This window comes from Dermacentor silvarum, unplaced genomic scaffold (genome assembly GCF_013339745.2).
Source record: "Dermacentor silvarum isolate Dsil-2018 unplaced genomic scaffold, BIME_Dsil_1.4 Seq1034, whole genome shotgun sequence".
Classification (NCBI taxonomy): domain Eukaryota; kingdom Metazoa; phylum Arthropoda; class Arachnida; order Ixodida; family Ixodidae; genus Dermacentor; species Dermacentor silvarum.
In genome coordinates this window covers 1-13,042 of record NW_023605478.1, presented here as the reverse complement: position 1 = coordinate 13,042, position 13,042 = coordinate 1, and the positions used below count along the sequence as shown (strand labels likewise).

The 13,042-nt window shown below is 47.1% G+C and overlaps 1 non-coding gene across 1 annotated transcript; it reads right to left on the bottom strand.

The window, feature by feature from the left end:
- Window positions 1–106: 106 nt before the first annotated feature.
- Trnai-uau (transfer RNA isoleucine (anticodon UAU)) lies at window positions 107–192 on the bottom strand. The gene is given in 2 exon segments: window positions 107–142; window positions 155–192. It is a non-coding gene; the product is annotated as a tRNA-Ile (tRNA).
- Between the last annotated feature and the right edge of the window lie 12,850 nt (window positions 193–13,042).

Here is a 13,042-nt window from a genome sequence, read left to right as displayed (position 1 = left end):
GTTCTGGAGGATAACCTAAAATTGCTCATATCGCAAACCAAAGGAGGAATAAATTAGTGGTCTGCATGCTGGCCTTATTTCACAAATGGCGTTGGTAAAAAAATTGTTGCCCAGGTGAGGCTCGAACTCACAACCCCGGCATGGCTCACTGTCGTATAAGTACCGTGCGCTAACCAATTGCGCCACTGGGGATTTTTTTTTCTTTATTTCCGGATTTCGTCAAGTACACATCACACAAGAATTAATATCTCTGAATTCAACATAACAAGACAAATCTCTACACCTACTAAAAACCGGACTGACAGCATGTCCCGTGTAGCTTGGTTAGTAAGGATTAATCTCCAATAATTTTTCAATTATATGCAACCATTCAGGTGGCTCGTTAAAAGCCTTGAACACATCTCTAACATATGTAATAGTTTCAGCAAAATATATCTTCGCTGGCTTGGGATCAACATGTTCGTGTCTAATATCCATTCTTGTTTTCCAGACACTATGCATGGTAACCAGCATCATCATATCACATGGCACGCCTCCTGTTTGTTCAAAAGGCAAGAACCGAATTCCGAATGGGGTGAGCGGGAAATCCTTTTTAAAAGTCCTTTGTAAGACGTCCCACAAGAAAATTGAATCCGAGCAATCTAAGAAAATGTGTTCAATTGTTTCTGGCCTATTGCATATCATACAATTTACACCCCAAGGTAGATAAATACCATTTTTCTTTTAACCATGGTTTAACAGGGAGCGTGCCACTGTGCAGCAGAAAGAAAACTGTTTTAGTTGATGCTCTGATAGGCATTTTCTTTACACGTTTCAGTACATCGCGTTCGGGTCCTAATGCATACTTTGCCCGATACAAAGGTACGGGCATAACACGTCAACTAAATCCTTATACAGTTGTTCTTTGGTTACTAATGACAAATAATCGAGCGAAAAATGCACTTTGAGAAAGCGAACAGCATGAACAACTTCTTTCAAGAATCCTTTCATCGCTAGATGTGGTGCGTGAAAGGACGATGCAATGTACTCCGGCAGCGCATCCCGCAGGCGCACTTGCATGACCGTACGTATAAAACCATCACGTTGATCACGCAAGAAAAGATATCGTGAAACAATCTGCTTAAGGAACAAGTGCGAAAGGCCAAGCCCGCCCTTCTTAACAAAGTGAAACAGATTTATCCTGCCAGTCCGCTCCCAAGTGGATCTCCAGATAGAGATAGCAAAAACTCGGTGAATCTTTTGCACGCACATTCTCGACATGCATTGCACTTGTAGCATATAAAGAATTTTGGCCACTAGAAACACATTGCAAACTGTTGCGCGTGCAAATATCGACAGGTCGCATCCACCCCATTTTGTTGTTTGTGTCTTAATGTGTTCCATTTGGTCAGTCCACTGTTCGGCATTTTCGTTATAGCATCCTAATGGGATGCCCAGGTACTTGACGGAGAAGTGCTAAGTTGATCCCTTCAATATGGTCTGGTCTGGATTCCCAAGCCCCGTGCCAAAATCCTAGACACTTTTGCCAACTAATGGCGCTTCCAGTGAGTCTACAGAAGGCTCATGCATCACTGACCGCCTCTTTTATGCTCTCTTTATTTTCACAAAAAATCGCGATGTCATCTGCATATGCCAAAACCTTTATTTCTTGCGATAAAAACTGATATCCGGTTATTTTTTTATTGTTCTGCACTCTTAAACAAAATGGCTCTAAATAAATAGCAAACAATAAGGCTGAGGCGGGGCATCCTTGACGGACACTAGAACGTACGGTTATGTCTTCGCTGAGTTTTTTGTTAATTACAAGTTTAGTCTGACAATTGTCATATGCCATTTTCACACCGTCGCTTATTACCGCGCCTACATTGACATAATCCAGCAGTGCAACAAGTATGCTATGACACACCCTGTCAAATGCTATTTCCAAATCTAATTGAATCATGGCTATATGGCCACCTAACATTTCACAGCACTCTAAAACTGTTCTTGCAGTATGAATATTGTTAAAGATACTTCTTCCTCTTATTCCGCACGTTTGGTGCGCACCAACAATACCGGTAATTACTGTTTGAAGTCTTGTTGCAATGACCTTCATATACACTTTATAGTCGACATTTGTCAGACTTATGGGCCTGTAATTTTCCACCGACTGCAATCTCTCAGGGTCTTCAGTTTTCGGTATAAGTATACTATGGCTTTTCCTAAAGATATGGGCACTTGTTTAACGTCATAGGCCTGTGTTATGGTACGATGAAGCATTTCTGACATTTTTGCCTTGAAAAACTTATAAAAGGCTGTCCCGATGCCGTCTGGTCCAGGTGTCTTGCCGTTACTAAGCTCATCAATCGCTTGCTGAACTTCCTTTATTGTGATGAATCTTTCAAGATCGCTTTTAACGTCCTCGTCTAGTTTGGGCATAAGCGCCAGAAACTCTTTTACAACGGATCTAGCATTTCAACTTCGTTGCCCAACAATCTTCGGTACCGTTCAAGAAAGCCATTTCGATAACCTTCTGGTCTGACGAAACCATGTCCTGATATCTTATTTCTTTAATCACGTTTTTTGTGGCATACCTCTTTCTTGAGCGAGCGCGCGTTTGGTGGGTGCTTTGCCCACCAAGAACCTTTCCGCACGTGCCCTTATCACGGCGCCTTTATATCTTTCCTCCGCAATGCATTCCATCTGTCTTTTCACTTCTTTAATTTCTTTTCTAAACAATCCGCGTATCGTGCTATCTGCTTTAAAAGATAATCAAGTGTGGCTTGTAGCTCGTTTTCTTTTTGTCTTTCTTTGTACCGTATGACGCTTGACCTCTCAATTGCACACATTTTAACTTCACTTTTAAAATTCTCCCAAACCGCGCTAAACATGTATCAATAAGCAAAGCCTCTTGACACTTTTGACCCACCAGTTTAACAAATGTTTCGTCTTTCAAAGGTTTTCATTTAATTTCCATAGATCACAGTTAAATGCAGCTGTTGTTCTTTTATTTCCTATTTGGAACATTACAAGAACATGGTCACTGAAGCTAACATGTTTAACTATGTAGTTGCGACACAATGCCAAAATACTACCGGAAATGTACGCACGGTCTAATCTAGCGTGGCTTTGAAGCTGAAAGTGCGTAAACTGCACATGATTCCCACGAAGAGCATCAACGTCTACAAGGTCACAGTTTTCTGTTAAAGCACGAAGCTACCTTTAATCCGCCTTTTTCATTTTCCTGTGCTGCCCTCTGCCGCGCGCCGCTGGAAACGTTTTGGTAGGGGCTGGGGCTCTCGCCGGTTGATTTGTGAACCTGCGCCCGTGTTAAGTGCGCATCGGTTTGTGCGTTTCGTGGATTGCGAATAATTATTAATGGCTTAGGGGGGGGGGGGGGGGGCAGCTTGTTGTTCCTGGCAGCTATTAGCAGGCCTGAGTGTGCTGTTTTGTTTACAGTGCGGCCGATAAAGGCACGCTGAGTTCCCTCTACCGTAGCCGCTGCTTTGGAGTTTGTTGGCGTTAACTCCTGCACTTGCACCTCGCTTTTTTTGTAATTCTTTTTACACATTCTTTAGACATTTCGCATAAATAAGATGTTTTCGAGTGCGCAGCCTTCCGCGTCGGATTTAGCAAAGCGATGCACTTGTTTACATCGGCATCTACAGCCACAGATCGTTGTTATCCTCAAAAAATAGGGGAAAGGTGCATATTGAAAATGCGCTGATATGAAAGAATGTCGAAACGTAGAATAAAACACACATATCTGCTCATATGAGCCGCGTTGTTCCATCGTGAGACGAGTCAGTATGAGCGGCTGAGCCACTTAAACAATAGCGGCTGTGATCCAGTTACAAATATTGGGCTGTTAATTTATTACTGATTCTCACTTTTCTTTAACTTCGCGATAGTTAGTTTCGCGTGTGATAAAACATTATTAGAGCAACTGTGCTCGCATAAGCGCTCATTTAAAGGCCGTGTTGTTCTCCTGCAATAACGCGGATGACATCGCTGACACCGTTGGTATATAACTGAGCGAGGCGGCTGTTTATGCTGCTGTACCGAATGTACCGTCTCTTGTTTCGGGTTTGACGCAGAGATAAAGAGTACGTCTCAGGATTAAGAAATGTGTCAGCGTGCCAACACGTAAAAACCCACCCATCTACGTTGCGAATATGACCGGCAGCCTACGGGAACGGTGACGTACAGATGTTGGCACAGGCGTTGGACACAGCGTTGTGTCCCCGCTTGCAGCTTATTGTGTACGCGGCGATCGACGCGAAGTAGTTTATTTCAAATCGCTAAAGCTAGAACTGGACTATAAAAGCACTTTCCTTCATCCTAACTTGCTTACTTTTCAGTATAAGTCCGCCGGTAGCGGGTGCGCGAACTCGACGGCGCCAGGCCTAACCTCCGCTGAACAGGATCAACATTGGCTGAAACTATGTGCACGGATTGAGAGGGTCCAATCTTGTGCATTTCAACTTCGTAGGTATGTATTGACTCATTTTGAGCACGATTATTTATATACCAACGAAGGCGTTGCGGCTATCGCGTTATCGGTTCGACGGCCGATCGCGCGGGGTTCGGTCGAATGATGGTCAGCACGCTGATTTTATCGGTGCGGTTGACAAGAAGCCCGTCGCAGTACAACTCGCGCTCGTCGGTTACGTCTTGTAGGCCTGGTATGATAAAATGGTCCCCGCGACACAGTGCTGCATGGTCGGCCAATCGTAAGCGTCCGCGTCTTGTCGGTCTCGTATCGACCCAGTGTTACCGCGTCTTGAACGAGTACGTGAGTCGGACACACGCTGCCACTACCAGCAAGCGAGGACCGACGCTGCAAGATGTCTTCGTCAGCAACGTGTTTTTAAGTGTGGTCGAAGTGTAACGCAGGAGTTTATCGATAAATTTGCTATTACAGCCATCAATGCAAGGCGGCAACTACGTGGTTCCCTGTGCAGTCTGGACGAAGCCCTCGCTGCTTTCTGTTAAAAGCGGAGTTTCTCTTACGCTACGCACGTTTTCGGTACCGCACCGACGTCGAGCTACCAGTGAAGTTTCAACGAGGTACACAGCACGAGTTTGCACTTGCAGTAGCGCGCGTGCGAGCGCATTTTTTTTTTTTTTCGGGGGACGTTTTCTCGAGACAGGGCCGCACGGCCGCGCGCGCGACCCTTCCAAAACGTTTCGCGACTAATCCGCCAGGGCAGGGCGCATGCGCCGTAGCGCCGTGAAAAAGGCGGATTAACTTTATTCATCCATGAAAACCAGAAATGAAGCTTTTGTGAAAGAAAGCAAGTTGCTGAGTGAAGAAAACAAATCATTGAAAGAGGACAACAGGCTTTTCTCGCAACGACTTACAGAGGTTGAACAGTATTCACGCATGAACAATGTAGAAATAAAAGGCATCCCTAAGACAGAAGGTGAAAGCTGCACCACAATTGTGCGGCCATAGGCGAGAAAGTTGGGTGCGCGATTGCCCTCAGTGATATAGACATAGCGCACCGTGTACCGGGAAAACAGGGCACGCATATTATTGCGCGGTTCTGTTCATGGTCCAAGAAGACAGACTTTGCATCTAAGGCAAGGTAGGCAAGACCTAATACTAGAGCTATTGGGCTCTCGGGGAATTCAAGTGCACCTATCTATATCAATGATCATCTCACACCCGAGAGTAAGCTACTTTTTGCACAAGCCCTTGAGCTTAAGAAAGCCAAGGGTTGGAAATTTCTCTGGAGAGATAACTGCATTATTAAGGCCAGGAAATCGGAAGAAAGTCGAGTGCACCGCATCTCCGGTGTGAGTGATCTTGCAGTATTTAGATAATTTGTTATTGTAAGCACTACTCATTACTTGTATTCCTGTTCAGCATGGATTCACCCATTTTATCGTGCGAACACACTAAAGCACTTCTCAAGCATAATTCATCTGGATTTCCTTTGGTTCATTTTAACATCCGTAGCCTCCGCAAACACCACGATGACCTTAGCGCTTTCCTTTCAATCATCTATCACACGTTTTCATTCATATTGCTACATGCATATTGCGTGTTTCTTCTGGACGATGCGCGCGGGCGCCCAAAGGAAGACGACGGTGGTGGTGACGCTCTTGGCTCTCACACAGGAATGTATGCATCGCCATAGAGAAATTCATTGTTGAATCAAACCGGTTCCATTGTTAATCATATTAATCCATTTATCATTACCTTATTCCCTCTTGTACTAGTATGCCTACTTTTTATATATTTATTGTCCACTGAATTGTATTAGAATTTATTCGCTTTATTATATTTACCAAAATTAGACATTTGCTAAATTTATTCACTTAGCACGTATATAAAATCTGCCCGACTCTTGGCCGATCCCCGTGAGTGGGTATGCGCCAAAGAAAAGGTCATCATCATCATCATCATCATCTCTTGGCTCTCGAGCTGTCGGCTGATCTGGCCAGCGCTGCAGCTATCTTTTGTAAATATACTTGCAAATAGTCTCCAGTACTTAATCCTTCGTTCGCGTAACATTTTGGTGGAGCGTGCCGTTCCCCGTCCTCGCCAAGGAGCTCCGCAGCGGCCGCACCGTCCAGCTTTCCACCATGGCTCCGGTGACGACACCTCGTCTTCTGCTACTACTGCAACTCCAACCACAACGTACGTCACGGTTGCCACTCCCCGCGATCCTGGCATATTCTCCGGCCAAGATAATGTCGACGTTGATGACTGGCTCGGCATGTATCAGCTTGTCAGCCGCAACAACCACTGGGACCCTACCATAATGCTAGCGAATGTCCTCTTCTACTTGGGCGGAACGCCTCGTGTCTGGTTCCGGACACACGAGGAGGAGATCTCTAGCTGGGACGCTTTCAAGGAGAAGCTCCGCGACCTCTTTGGAAACCCGACCGGTCGGCAGCAGCCTGCAAGAAAAGAGCTTGCTACCCGAGTACAGTCTTCCACTGAATCGTATGTCTCGTACATGCAAGACGTGCTAGCTCTTTGCCGGAAAGTCGACGAGAACATGGTCGAAGTTGACAAGGTTGGCCACGTTCTCAAAGGGATCGCTGACGGCGCGTTCAACTTGTTGATCTTCAACAATGTGTCCACCATCGACGTCATTGTCAAGGAATGCCGCCGCTTTGAGCTCGCCAAAAGCCGCCGCGTCATTCCACAGTTCTCCCGACTCCCTAACACGGCTGCGACGTCGTCCTGCGTCGCCCTCACCGCTTCACCCCCCTCCAATGACACCGTCACACGTATTGTTCGCCGCGAGCTTGAGGCTGCCAGTCCTGCCACGTTCCATCCACGCCCACTTGACCCCACCATTGACCAACCAGCCCCAGCGATATCCCTCATTCAGGAGGTTGTGCGGCAAGAATTTGCCAGCCTCGGATTTCCTGTTGCCTGCTCCGTCTCCCGACCTGACGCCCGACTGGTGCCGATAGCTGCGCCTCACAGCGATCTGTATTCCCCGCCCAGATACCGCAACCCTACAGAGTAGAACTCCGGACGACAAGCCCATTTGCTTTCGTTACCACCGCATTGGCCACGTCGCTCGCCACTGCCGCACCTCCTCGACATCGCCGTATTCGAGCTACTTTTCCCCGTATCCTCACCCATATACCGACCCTCGCGGCTACTCGCCTCGCCGTATGCCTTCTAACTCTCAGGTATCTGTCGATGACAGTCGTCCCACTCGCTCGCCATCACCTCAGCGCCGCCGGTATCACCTCAGCCACGCCGCTATTCGTCGCCGACCAATTATGGACCCTCCCGGATGGAAAACTAGACCATGCAGCTCCTGGGGTAGCACTGCATTATCTTCGCCGTGTCAAAATCCTCCATTGACGCTCCCAACGCACCAGAACTTACTTGATGTCCGTCGACGGTGTCCCTTTGATGGCGTTAATAGATACTGGAGCCCAGGTGTCCATAATGAGTAATAACCTCCGTCGTCGACTGAAGAAGGTTCACACGCCTGCTACAGCCGAGCCGTACGCGTCTCCGATGGCAGCACTGTTGCCTCACTGGAATGTGTACTTCCCGAATAAGTATCGCCGACCGCCACGTTCCAGTTCTTTTTACAGTGCTGGCCAATTGTCCCCATGACCTAATCCTTGGACTAGACTTTCTTACTGCGCATTCAGCTTTGATCTACTGTTCTACCGGTACCCTTTGCCTCGAACTTCCTCTACTCGCGCATATTCGTGCTGAACAGCCGAACAACTTTAGTACGACCGCCTTCGTCCGTCTGCCGCCGAAAACCTTGACTTTCGTCGATTTTGCTTTTCATCTTTCCCCTGTGCCCGATGGTGATTACGGCGCTTCACCTGTTCCTGATGTCCTTTTGATGCGCGATATCACTGTGCCCCACTCCGTCGTAACCGTCGCCGATAACCGGACATGCCTCCCCGTCGTCAATTTTGGCCTAACAAAGCAAGTTCTACCCCACGGCATATCGGTTGCAACGCTGCGTGCTGTAGGAGATGACCACGTCACGGCGTTTTCCAGTGGACGGTAGCTCCGATTCTTCACCATTTCCGCAGGATGCTATTTTGCCTTGACGCACACCTTTAGTCCCATGATTTCTGCGGACCTGAACAAGCAGCAGCTCTGTCTCGCTTTTTGATTTCTATACCAAGACATCTTCGACCTCAACAACCGATGATTGGGCCAGACTTCAATTGTTAAGCATCACATAAATACTGGTGATGCCAGTTTTATTCATCGTCGGCCATATCGAGTTGCTGTTTCAGAGCGTAAAGTTATTCAAGATGAAGAGCACAAGATACTTACCAAAGGCATTGTTGAACCCTCATCAAGCCCTTGGGCGTCACCCGTTGTGCTTGTTAAAAAGAAAGATGACACGTGACGCTTCTGCGTCGATTATCGTCATCTAAACCGAATTACCAAAAAAGACGTCTACCCCTTGCCTCGCATTGACGGCGCCTCGATTGTCTCCACGTGCAAACTATTCTCATCAATAGACCTTCGGTCTGGTTATTGGCAAATTTCTGTGGATGAAAGGGTCCGAAAGAAAACCGCGTTTTGGCACCACTGATGGTCTATATCATTCAAGTTATGCCATTCGGTCTATGCAACGCCCCAGCGTGCACATTCGAGCGTATGATGGGCTCTTTGCTTCAGGGGTTCAAATGGTCAACATGCCTTTGCTACCTAGACGATGTTCTCGTATTTTCGCCTACGTTTGAGACACACCTTGAGCGCTTATCAGCTGTTCTTCGAGTCTTCCGCGAGGCTGGGCTCCAACTAAATTCCTCGAAGTGTCACTTCGGTCGTCGGCAGATTACAGTGCTGGCCACCTCGTCGACGCTTCCGGTATTCAACCAGACCCGGAAAAAATTCGTGCTGTCACGTCTTTTCCTGTACTCAGTCTGTCAAAGACGTAAGAAGCGTTGTAGGACTCTGCTCCTACTTCCGACGGTTCGTGCAAGACTTCGCAGCGATTGCCCGACCACTTACTGATCTTCTGAAGAAGGACGTGCCGTTTACGTGGGGTCCCGCTCAAACTGCCGCGTTTGCCCACCTGACCAGCATTCTCACCACGCCGCCTATTCTGGGCCACTTTGACCCGTCCTCCCCTACAGAGGTCCGTACCGATGCCAGTGGTCACGGTATCGGAGCCGTCTTAGCCCAACGCCAACAGGGACGCGCACGCTACGCTACGCTAGCCGCCTCCTCACAGCACCGGAGCGCAACTATTCGATTACAGACCGTGAATGCCTGGCTATCCTCTGGGCGGTTTCTAAATTTTAGCCCGTACTTGTATGGCACGCATTTCTCTGTAATCACGGACCACCACGCGCTCTGCTGGCTTTCCTCACTCAAGGATCCTACCGGCCGGCTTGGTCGCTGGGCTCTCCAGCTACAAGAATATTCCTATGCGGTAGTCTACAAGTCGAGCCGCCTACATCAAGACGCAGACTGCTTATCACGCTATCCAGTGGACGAACCACCCGCCGACCCTGACACCGATGCCGACGCTTGCGTTTTCCCGGTTTCTCAGCTGCCACAATTCGCCGACGAGCAGCGCCGTGATGCCACCTTGTGCACCATCATTGATCGTTTGGAATCTTCGCCTTCTGATTCGTCCCTTCATTTGTTTGTTCTTTGGGATTGTGTATTATACCGCCAACAACGTCCGCCCCGACGGTCCTGCACCCACTCCTCGTCATTCCTCGGCACCTCCGGTCAGCTCTTCTCCAAGACCTTCACGACTTAGCAACGGCAGGTCACCTCGGCGTCTCCCACACCTACGACCGGATTCGCCGACGCTTCTTTTGACCAGGCCTTGCCCGCTCCGTCCGGAAATACGTTGCGGCGTGTGATAAATGCCAGCGCCGAAAAGCCCCATCGACGCTCCCTGCTGGGTGCCTTCAACAGCTCGCATTCCTTCGGAGCCGTTCTTTCGCGTTGGCTTGGACTTACTTGGCCCTTTCCCTCTATCAACATCTGGCAACAAGTGGGTCACTGTGGCGACAGATTACGCCGCGCGCTACGCCATCACCAGAGCGCTTCCAACAAGCAGCGCCACAGATGTCGCCGATTTTATTTTACGCGACGTGATTCTGCAGTATGGGAGCTCCACGCCAACTGCTCACTGACCGTGGTCAGACTTTCTAAAGTCATCGCCGATATCCTGCAGTCCTGCTCAAGCAGACGCAAGCTGACTACGTCTTACCATCCACAGACTAATGGTCTCACGGAGCGTCTCAATCGAACCCTGACAGACATGCTTGCAAAGTATGTCTCGTCTGACCATACTGATTGGGACATTGTCCTACCGTATGTCACATTTGCATATAACTCCTCGCGTCACGACACTGCTGGCTAATCCCCGTTCTTTTCTGTTGTTTGGCCGAGAACTCACATTGCCACTGGATCCCTTTTTTCAGGGATCCCTTGAATCAGGGATCCCTGGATTTTCGCCTGGATCCCTGGTACTCCTATTGTCACCGACTGGTCACGTTTTGCCTGTCTGAAAAACTCCTGTCTCGGTACACAGGCCCATATTGAGGTGCTGCGTGCCGTGGACTCCAGTTACGTATGAAATCGCCCCAATCAGTACCAACACCTCGTCTGCCCCGCCTTCCACTGACGTTGGCATGTAGCACGCCTAAAACCGTATTACCCTCCTGTTCCCCACTGATATTTAGGACGCACCGGCACGGTGCTTCTGCCGCCGGGGATATGCTACATGCATATTGCGTGTTTCTTCTTGGACGATGCGCGCGGGTGCCCAGACGAAGAAGACGAACTGCTCTTGGCTCTCGAGCTGTCGGCTGATCTGGCCAGCTGCTGCAGCTATCTTTTATAAATATACTTGTAATTAGTCTCCAGTACTTAATACTTCGTTCGCGTAACAATTGCTTATCAGAGATGCGGTTAACGTCATATGACGGTACTTCATACTGGAATCCCCGGCTACATTTCAGAATATTGCCATCGCGAGGGTAATCGTGGTGGCGATCATCCATTCTTGTTTATTCTGAATTGCCTTATCGGCACTGGTCTGACTTGTCGTTTAGCACCCCACTTTGTAAATCCGTATGGATTGAAATTGACCGCAATGTTTGCGAATGAATAATCGTAACACCATCATTGAATCACTTTAACGCTCACCTTCCTCATCATATGCAGAATTTGCTCAGAATTTGAACTAATGCTAAACAAAATAATCGAAGAGAACAAGAACATAGTAATCTGTGGTGACATCAATATTAACATTGCTGACCTCACAACCAATCCTGTTCTGAATACGTACGCTGCTTTCTTAGTGGCGGATTTTCATCATTAATACATACTCCAACTAGATATGATCCAAATGGTCCTAATACTTTGATCGATCATATTTTAGTTAGTTTGACTACCGACTATACTACAGCAGGAGTGTTAGATTAGGCTATTGCAGATCATTATCCTGTATTTCTATGTTTTGGCTCCAAACATATTCACCCCATTATAAACAACGTGCGTACTAATTTTGACTGCAAAAATTTGTTGATATCATTCGAAGACTAACTGCAACAATGTATATCAGGAAGATAATGCAGAGAAAGCATTGCTTCTTTCTTCAGTCAAAGATAAGTGGAAATATCAGTCCGTGTTCTTCTGAAATACAGTCAAGAATGGTTTCGTACACCTAGGAATCCTTGGTATCACTAAGGCACTAATGCGTTCGATTACTTAAAAAAGCAAATCTTCGTAGGAAGTTCAAGTCAGAATCATTCAATTATTCTCTAAGATGTCGGCTAAAAACGTATTCTAACATACTGGGGAACTGTCCTGAAAACACGCTAACGAGAGTACTATCAAAATAAATTACGAACAACCATAACAATACCAAAATAATGGCAAATAATTAAAAATCATCCTTAACACACACTGAACCTCAATCCCACCAACCAACAATTTTTAATAAAGATAGATACACTGATCCTAAAGACATAGCTAACGCTTTCAGCTCTCATTTCAGTGCCCCTGTAGATACAGATAACACTCAGTCAGGACTCACACTGCCCAGTCTTCCGCGCAAGTACTCGTTTTTTTTTTTTTCTGTACCCCACAGTACCAGAAGAAGTTAACACTATTATTTCATCACTAAAGACAACCGGCCCAGGGCTTGATCAAATTTACCCTTCCAAACTAAAACTTGTATCGAAAGAACTCTCGCCAATCTTGGCCGATTTAGTTAACAAACTTTTTTTTAGCTGCTGTATTTTCGCAAAGCCTGAAAGCAGGAAAAATAATCCCCATATTTAAGAAAGGTGATCGCGAATGCAATAACAACTATAGCCCAATTTGCAATTGAGAGACTAATCTGCAACCGTTTAACGAAACTACTTATCCAAATTTAACTTATTATCTGATGACCAATTTGGTTACCGACAAGGCCTCTCTACTGAAGTCGCACTAATCGCTTTCACTGACAGAGTTAAGGTAGCAATAGATCAGGGCCTACTCTTTGGAGTTGCGTTTATTGATTTCACGAAGGCATTTAATACAATTAACTCACCACATCCTCACTCATAAACTTGACTGTTACGGCAT